Source organism: Hibiscus syriacus, unplaced genomic scaffold (genome assembly GCF_006381635.1).
Source record: "Hibiscus syriacus cultivar Baekdansim isolate YM2019G1 unplaced genomic scaffold, ASM638163v2 tig00110839_pilon, whole genome shotgun sequence".
Classification (NCBI taxonomy): domain Eukaryota; kingdom Viridiplantae; phylum Streptophyta; class Magnoliopsida; order Malvales; family Malvaceae; genus Hibiscus; species Hibiscus syriacus.
The window spans coordinates 1319792-1328212 of NW_024062886.1; the positions used below are offsets into that span (position 1 = coordinate 1319792).

The 8421-nt window shown below is 33.2% G+C and overlaps 1 non-coding gene across 1 annotated transcript; it reads left to right on the forward strand.

Moving 5' to 3' along the window:
- The first annotated feature begins 3614 nt into the window (after positions 1 to 3614).
- LOC120143221 lies at positions 3615 to 3721 on the forward strand. Its single transcript, XR_005517915.1, has one exon. It is a non-coding gene; the product is annotated as a small nucleolar RNA R71 (small nucleolar RNA).
- Positions 3722 to 8421: the final 4700 nt, after the last annotated feature.

The window sequence follows — 8421 nt, forward strand, 5'->3', positions numbered from 1 at the left end:
CAAACAGATTGCGGAATCGGAATCAGGACGTCGAAAAACATAAAGTATGTCTTTTCAAAAATTTAAATTCTTGGTCAAAGTCAAATTCAACCACTTTGACCATCGATTTGGAGGCCTTCGGGTTCGAATTTGGTGAAACGGACTTCTTAAACGGATTCGGGACATCGAAAACTATCAGAATAGGTATACTCAGAAAATATTTACGGTCGTTTAAGGGTCGGACAAATCCATTTAAGGTTCAGGTCAAAGAAAGTCAACGGTCAACAGTCAACAGTCAATGGTCGGGTCGGGTCGGTCGGGTAGGGTCAGGCCGGTTTAGACCGGTCAAAACCGGTTAAACCGGTTTCCAGCTGCTCACTCTCCCTGCGGCGGCGCGTGTGGCGCGTGAGACGTCCTCCGGGGCTCTAAAAATCACGGAAAAATTTCTACAAATTATTTTGAGCGATTTCGAGATACTTACAACGATCGGTTCCAATTTTTGAACGGCGGAGAGCTCGATTTTAAATTGGCCGAAACTTTGACTGCTCTACCTCCTCACACACCGCCGTTGACGGAGACCAAGGTTGACACCGGCGGACTCGAAACGGCACAAGGAACATGATGGTGCAGGAGGTGTCATAAATGGAGCAACGATCGGCGATTAATTTGAGATTTTCCCGGCGATCGAGCTAAATAAAACGTCGAGACTTTGACTGGAAATTCCCGACGTTTGGCAGCGTTTCGCTTCAATTAATTTGAAGGGTTTGTTCCTTGCTCGATGATTAACACAACGGTGGTTTCAAAACGATGATCGGAATTCAGACGGTGTCAGAATCGAGGTTGGAAACTGGTGTAGGGGAAAGGGAATTTCTGAATTGGTTTTCTTTGTTTTCACGCAGAAACCAATTCATTTCCTTTAAAAGAAAAACCTGCCGACACTCAAAGGTATAACTCAGGGCTTGGTCATTAAATTTTCTTCAACTTCTAAAATGGACTTCAAATTTTCAAAACTTTCAATTTAGTCCTCATAATTTATCAATTTTCACAATTAACCTCCAATTTCAATTTAATATTATTCTAAATTTTTCCGGGTTGTTACATAATCACTTGATGACTTCCTTCCAAACAACTTCATTTATAATAGGTTCAACCTTCTTTGCTTTTTATTATAATTGTTGTTTGTATCTTCCAATAATATTTTATACGAACAAAAGGCTGGATTGATACCCTTGATGATAGTAATGCTCCAACCAACTTCTCTCTTGTGATGCTTTATAACATTGAGGAACTTTTTTACTTGTAATGTGTCTAGTTTTTCTACAACAATAAAAGGCAAAGTCTTGTTTTCCCCAATAAATGCATTCTTCAAATAGTCGAAAAGGGTTTTTAAATCAAGGGTGGATGGTTCTTCAATAAAGGAATACATCCCTTCAACCTCATCAATTTTGTCATGTTCCTTGTATTCCTCTATTTTCATAACACTATTAACAACTTCATCAATGTTGTGTCACTTATTTATATGTTTTTACATTATAATATCCATAATGTCAATATCATTATCATTATCTTATGAAACATTGTTCAAAACATTAAAAGTAATGTATTCATCATTAAGGCGCATAGTGAGTTATCCCTTTTCAAAATTGTTAAATGATCGGCCTGTAGTAAGTAATGGTTGACCAAGTGTGATTAGGGCATCCTTATCGGCTTCACAGTTCAATAAAATGAGTTTGGTGGGAAAAATGAACTTGTCCACTCAGACTAGCATGTTGTCAACCATGCCATTAGGATTTACTATGGAAGGATTGGTAAGCTGATGTGTCACGATGATATGTTTTTCTTCCCCATTTTCAAATTTCATAAAAATAGATAAATGTATTAGATTAATACTAGCGCCTAAATTACATAATATTCTACCTACAAATTGACACCAATAATGTAATGAATAGTTAAACTCTCTAGATCCTTTAACTTTTTATGGAAATCTACTTGTAGCCATATCGCTACATCCTTCAGTGAGGGAAACAATTTCAGATTCTACAAGTTTTCTGTTTTTCGAAAGCACTTCCTTCATGAACTTGGTATAATTCAAATTTTTCTCCAATGCATACAATGGAATATTGATTATCAATTTCTTCAACACATCAATAAAGTTTCTAAACTAATGATGGTCCTCATTTGTCTTCTAGAATTGTTAAGGAACCGAAGGAGGAGATATTGGATTCTATTGCACAGGCAATGGTGGTGGCATCATATGTTGGAGTGTTGTTGGAATTGATGGGGTAATTTCCCAAAATTACTACTCTATCCTATATCATTTGTTGTAGCATCCATATCGGGTATCTCAATCTCTACTTCCAACTCTTTGCCTTTAGATGGATATCTAAGTGTAATATCCTCTTTCTCTTATTTTCATCATTTGGTTTTTCAAGGTGGAGTACACTACGTGTCGTGATGACTTTGCAATGCTTATTGCAATGATCTTTCCCATGAGCTTTAGGAACTTTATTGTCACTCGGCAACGCTCCTTGCGGTCTGTTGCTCAATACATTGGCCAACTGTCCAACTTGATTCTCAAATGCTCTCAACAATGTTAACTAGCTTTGTATCAAGGCTTCATTACTTTGATTTGTTTCTTCATTCCTTGAAATTTAACCCTTTAATAGAGACTCAAGTGATGTTAATGTTGAGGCTTGATTAGAAGTTCGCCCTTGATAGTTTGGTTGGTTGTTGCGCTGGTGTGTCTTTATCACCTGATGATGTGACTGTTGATGTTGTACCATTGGTTGTTACTGGGTATACTATTGTTATGGTTGATAATGCTACTATTTATTCCCAAAATTTGATTGTAATATCATATTGCAGTTGGATACATTTTGACTTCTCCAAGACAAGTTGGGATAATTTTGGAAACCTAGGTGTTGGTATTTTCAATCCTATTGTAATTCCTCACAAAGTACATAGCCTATGGGTTTTATGGACATTCCTCAAAATTATGATCATTACCACAATAAACACAAGAAACAATAGATGTAGATTTTACCTTATACACACCTCCAGACTTTTGCATTCTCTTCATCATTTCAGTCAATATTGTAACCTGTGTGGTCAGTGTGTTTAAAGCATCATTGTCTACTATTACAGCAATGTGTATACCTGACATAATTCTTGTATACATTTTGACTTCTCCAAGACAAGTTGGGATAATTTTGGAAACCTAGGTGTTGGTATTTTCAATCCTATTGTAATTCCTCACAAAGTACATAGCCTATGGGTTTTATGGACATTCCTCAAAATTATGATCATTACCACAATAAACACAAGAAACAATAGATGTAGATTTTACCTTATACACACCTCCAGACTTTTGCATTCTCTTCATCATTTCAGTCAATATTGTAACCTGTGTGGTCAGTGTGTTTAAAGCATCATTGTCTACTATTACAGCAATGTGTATACCTGACATAATTCTTGTATTAGGGTATTGGTAACCATTTTTGGAAATCCTCTCTAGAATGGCATATATTTCAATTTAAATCATATCCAACAATGCATCATTGGCATAATTGTCTACATCCATCCTTCTTTTTATATTATGGTCATTGTAGAACATCTCTAATTGTGTCCAATGCTAGAAACCATGCATCGGACATTTGCACAACATATCTTTAAATTGCTCCCAAGCTTCATAAAGATTCTTTTCCTCCATTTGCTTGAATGGTGTGAGATCATTCCTCAATTTAGCATTCATGTTAGGAGGGTTAAAAAGAAGCAAAAACTTTTGTGCAAGTTAATTCAATGATGTTATAGCACCAAGTGGCAATAAGTTAAGTCACACTTTGGCTTTGCTGCAAATAAAGTAATGAAATAGTTTCAGTTTCAAAGCTTCCTCTAGAACTTCTTGGATTGGTTACTTGATTTTGCATACCAGATTGGTTTGGTGTTGGAACTTGTTGACAGGGAGATGTCTGATTGGCATAACTATCCTGACTCATTGGTACAATATAGGTAGGCATATATTTCAAATTTTTCTAAAATTTAAAAAAAAAAGTGATTGCAACGAATGGAAATAGAGAGGATGACGCGACTTCTAACGATTGTTTGGAGAACGAAGGTCGACGTGGGTGAAAGAAGATGGTCCGAGTTTGATCGCGGGATGATGGAGAACTCGGGGGTGACGTTGGTGTACACCACAGACAGTTGATGATGGCTGGTCAACGAATGGCGGTGAGAGAAGTCATAATGTGGGGTGAGGGATTTGATATTTTTTAACATTTTAGTTTTAAAAAAATATTTTTATTATTAAAAATTTTTAAAAATAAGAAAATATAACAATGGATACCTAAAAGTGTAACGGAAAAAACATTAAGTACATATTTTTAGCAATAGAATCAGACACTAAAATCAATTTATAATATAATTTAAGCACTTAAAATTGTATTGAGCCAATAGGTAATCATTTCCTTAGCCATCTCTATTGATTTACAAAATGTTCTAATGCGGAGTAAGCAAACAAAATGAAAAAAAAATCGTCTGGCTCATGCAAATTTCAAAATTGTACTTAGGTATGAACAAAACTCGACTCGACTCAACTCAAATAAATCAAATTTTTTAACTCGATTCGACGTTGTAAAATTATACTCAATTTGATTCAACTTGTAATTTTATTAACTGGACTAAAATTTTTTAAATTCTAGTCAAGTTATAAAATAGAACTCAAAAGCTTAAAACTTTTAGTAATTAGTAAATTACTTTTTTTAAGTTCAAGTGAGTCTCACAATTTTACATTATATATATATCACATATGAAGAAATATATATGTATATTGTATATGATAATAGAAAATCGTTTAAATTAGAATCAAATAGTATCATAACTTTTATAAATATTTATAATTAAATTTAAACATAAACTTAAATAACTTGAATCGATTCGATTCAAATTTCATAAACTCAATTTTTTTTAAAAAAGGTTAAATTATAAAAAAAAATAACAAATTTAAATAACTCAAAAATTTCTTATTTGACTCACCCCTAACTGCACCCAATTTCTTTAGGTGAGGGCCTATGTTAGTAGCTATATAGAATATAGATATTTAAAAATGTTTTTCTTCTATGATTTAATGATTTTCCTGTGAGGAAGGAAGGGATCTAACGCAATTGGTTGGGGAATGTGGAATAGTGGATTGCTTGATGTTTGGGTTAAATTAAAAGCTCACTTTTGGTGGATGGAAATAGTCGTGACCGCTTCACATAATTTCAGCTCTTAATTCATTTCCCTGTTAGTTAGATAGGTTAGCTTTGAAATTTCATTTTTTTTATAGACCAAAAAAAAGTTAAATGCTTCTTTTGGTTATTTTCACACGTCATCGCATGTCAACCATGAAAGAAATTATAAATGTAAAGATCGATGTAAAAATAAATGTTTAAACTTTATCTAGAAATACGATTTGATGTCTAAATAATTTTTTCGTAAAAATTGAGTGTCTAACGTTTTTCAATTACACTTTTCGGTGTCTACCATAATTTTTTTAATTTATTTATAATAAACCCCAATTTTTTATAAAAAGTATTATCTTTTTATAAAAAAGAAAAAATTAATTTATTTATAATAAACCCCAATTTTTTTTACTAAAATTATAAAAAAACACAAAAAAATTAAAATCTCTCATTTTAACCCCCATTACCAATCGTCGGTGGTCATCTCCGGTCACCCATGGTCATTCGTCCTGTTGTCGCCAACCCATTGATCATTCGTCACCCTTACCCTCACTCAAATCCCTTAAATCTCTAAAATCTCCAATATCCAAATCCCTAATCCTTCAAAATCTGAATCCCCACGACGGAACGACAGAGGAGCAATGACAGAGCAACAACGAGGAACACGACCACTTGGTTTTTGATCAGAATTGCACAATGGTTCGAATGGTGGTGACATTATGGCTTATGGACGTCGGGATCGACTAGAATCGATGAATAACAATGATAGTGGCTTAAAATCCGACGAAACTTTGAACGCTTCTCCACGACAAACATTGACAAATTAAGATGAAAGGCTAATTGGGGTCTGATGGGGGTCGACATCGGTACTGATTACTGTGGTAGTGACGGTCATAGCTAGTCAATGACTATGGAATGGAGAAGGGAGATGGAGGAGGGGAAGGGAGCATTGGTTGTTTGGATTTTTTTTCTTCATAATTTTTTTTAAAATTTTTTAAATAAATTCTCAAAATTATCAGAACGTGATATGTTTCACTTAACAGAGATTTTAACGGTGGTTAATGCCCGAGCACCTAAAAGTGTAACATTGGAACATTAGACACCAATTTTTGCGAAAAATTCTTTAGGCACAAAAATATTTTTCGAGACATAGTTTGAAGACTTATTTTTGTATTAAGCCTAAATGTAACTTTTATTTTAATTGAAATGATATTTTTAAAATAAAAAATTAGAATTTTATTAAGAAATAACAAAAGCAACATAACCCAACATCGAATTTCAAAGAATTGAAAAAAATTAAAATATTTCCTTGAATATATTTTCAATCGTCTAAAAATATTTAGAGACCAACAATAATTTAACCATCTCTATTCAAAATTAGATGCAATATTAATGTATGCGTGGAGAAAAAGAGAATAAATTTAACAAATATTAGAAAAATAGCTTACTTCAAAATGAAAGATTAACATTGACTAGAAAAATAAATAAGATAAATAAATAAATATCAAGTAATTTTACCGTACAGCGTAGTCACTGGCTTAAAAAGCAATTTTGCCCACACTGGTGAAATAAGGAAGTTGCCCCTAAGGTTAATACAGTCTTTCGAATTTCGTACACCTGAAATAAGGAAGTGAGACTCTGAATAGTGTTGCTCTTTTTCGAAGAAAGAAAAATATTTTATTCGGAGTGAATTCTACCTAAATAAAAATATCAAAGGTCACCGAAAAAAAACTAAACTATGCTTGTGAAGAGAGAAAATATAAAAAAAAGAGGAGAATCAAGAAATGGGTGAGTTCAAAATGGATAGGCTATTTGATGAGCGTTTTAAATTGCCGCTTTTTAATTGCTAATTCTCCTATTTTATGAACTTGTGACTGCTGATTTAGATTGTATTTCGTTTATTTTATGTGCAGTGACTTGTTTACTAGAATTGACAATAAAAAGGGTGAAATATGCATTTTTTATTTCCTAGTCGTAGCTGGAGATATGGGCACGACGCTGGGCACGAAGCAGGTCTATGTGGTAGTTTCTAGAAGGAGAAAGATTCTGGAAGCTACCTAGTTAACACAATCTGAAGATATATTTTGGGAATTCAACTTTTAGTTTGAATTTTGAAACATTTGAAATTTAGGATTATCATTGTTTTGAATTCTTCTTTATTTTAGGGTTTAGAAGCCTATAAATACCCTCCTTCGAGTAAGGCTTAAGACATTTTTTTCGTGTTGGATTTTATCTTGTTATTTTAGTTCCTTTTTTATTTCATTTATGTTTTTACGTTAAGTTTTCTATCAATTTTCATAAAATATGCTAAGTATGGTTTACACCATGCTTAACTAATTTCTTTATTATCCGAGAGCTTGCGATGACTCAATTCTATATGTGGGAATTGAAAAGCACTCAAATACGATTTTCTAGAATAAAAGATCGACAATTGGCCATGTGATAGGGAAGCGGTGGTGGGTTAATGAACGTTGCTCTTGTTGAAGAATCAATCCTAGAAAGCTCTAGACTAGATGAAGAACAATGGGAAATAAATAGGGGAAGGTGGCGGCAACAAGTAGGGTTCTTAGGGTTTCTTTTAGGTGTTGGAAACAAGATAAGAAGCAATATTAAAACAAGATAAACAAAAGATAAAGAAATTGAAAATAAAGTAAGATAACCAAGAAATCAAAAGATCTCCCTTATAAGGTGAACGGTAAAGATAATTGATGGCGTGGATGGATATATGGAAAATCAATGGATAAAGTCCTATTGAGCCCTCCTAGTCGAAATGAAAAAGACAAACATGATAATATGACTCTAACAAACCCTCTTAGTCGTGATGAAAAGGCAAATTGGAGTGTGAAGATTAATCTCCCTCACAAGAACTTGAAAGAACTCTCGGAGAAGAAGCTTCGAAGGCACAAGGCAATCAACACTTGCAAAAATGAACTCTCGTTGTATTATTAATCAAAGAAATCTGATTTACAAAGTTGAGTGAAGCCTCCTTTATATAGGGGTGAGTTTTAAAGGTCCTAAATAACTAATGAATACAATAATAACAAACTAAACCCGTCTAAACTCTAATTCCTAATAAAATAATAATAACTAAAAATAATGTTTTAACTCAACCTTAATTCCTAATAAAATAATAACTCTAATCCTAAAAGATAATGCATCATCCTATATTAAATTATATTACAAATAATCAATATAAATATTGAAAATTCGTAATATTTACAAT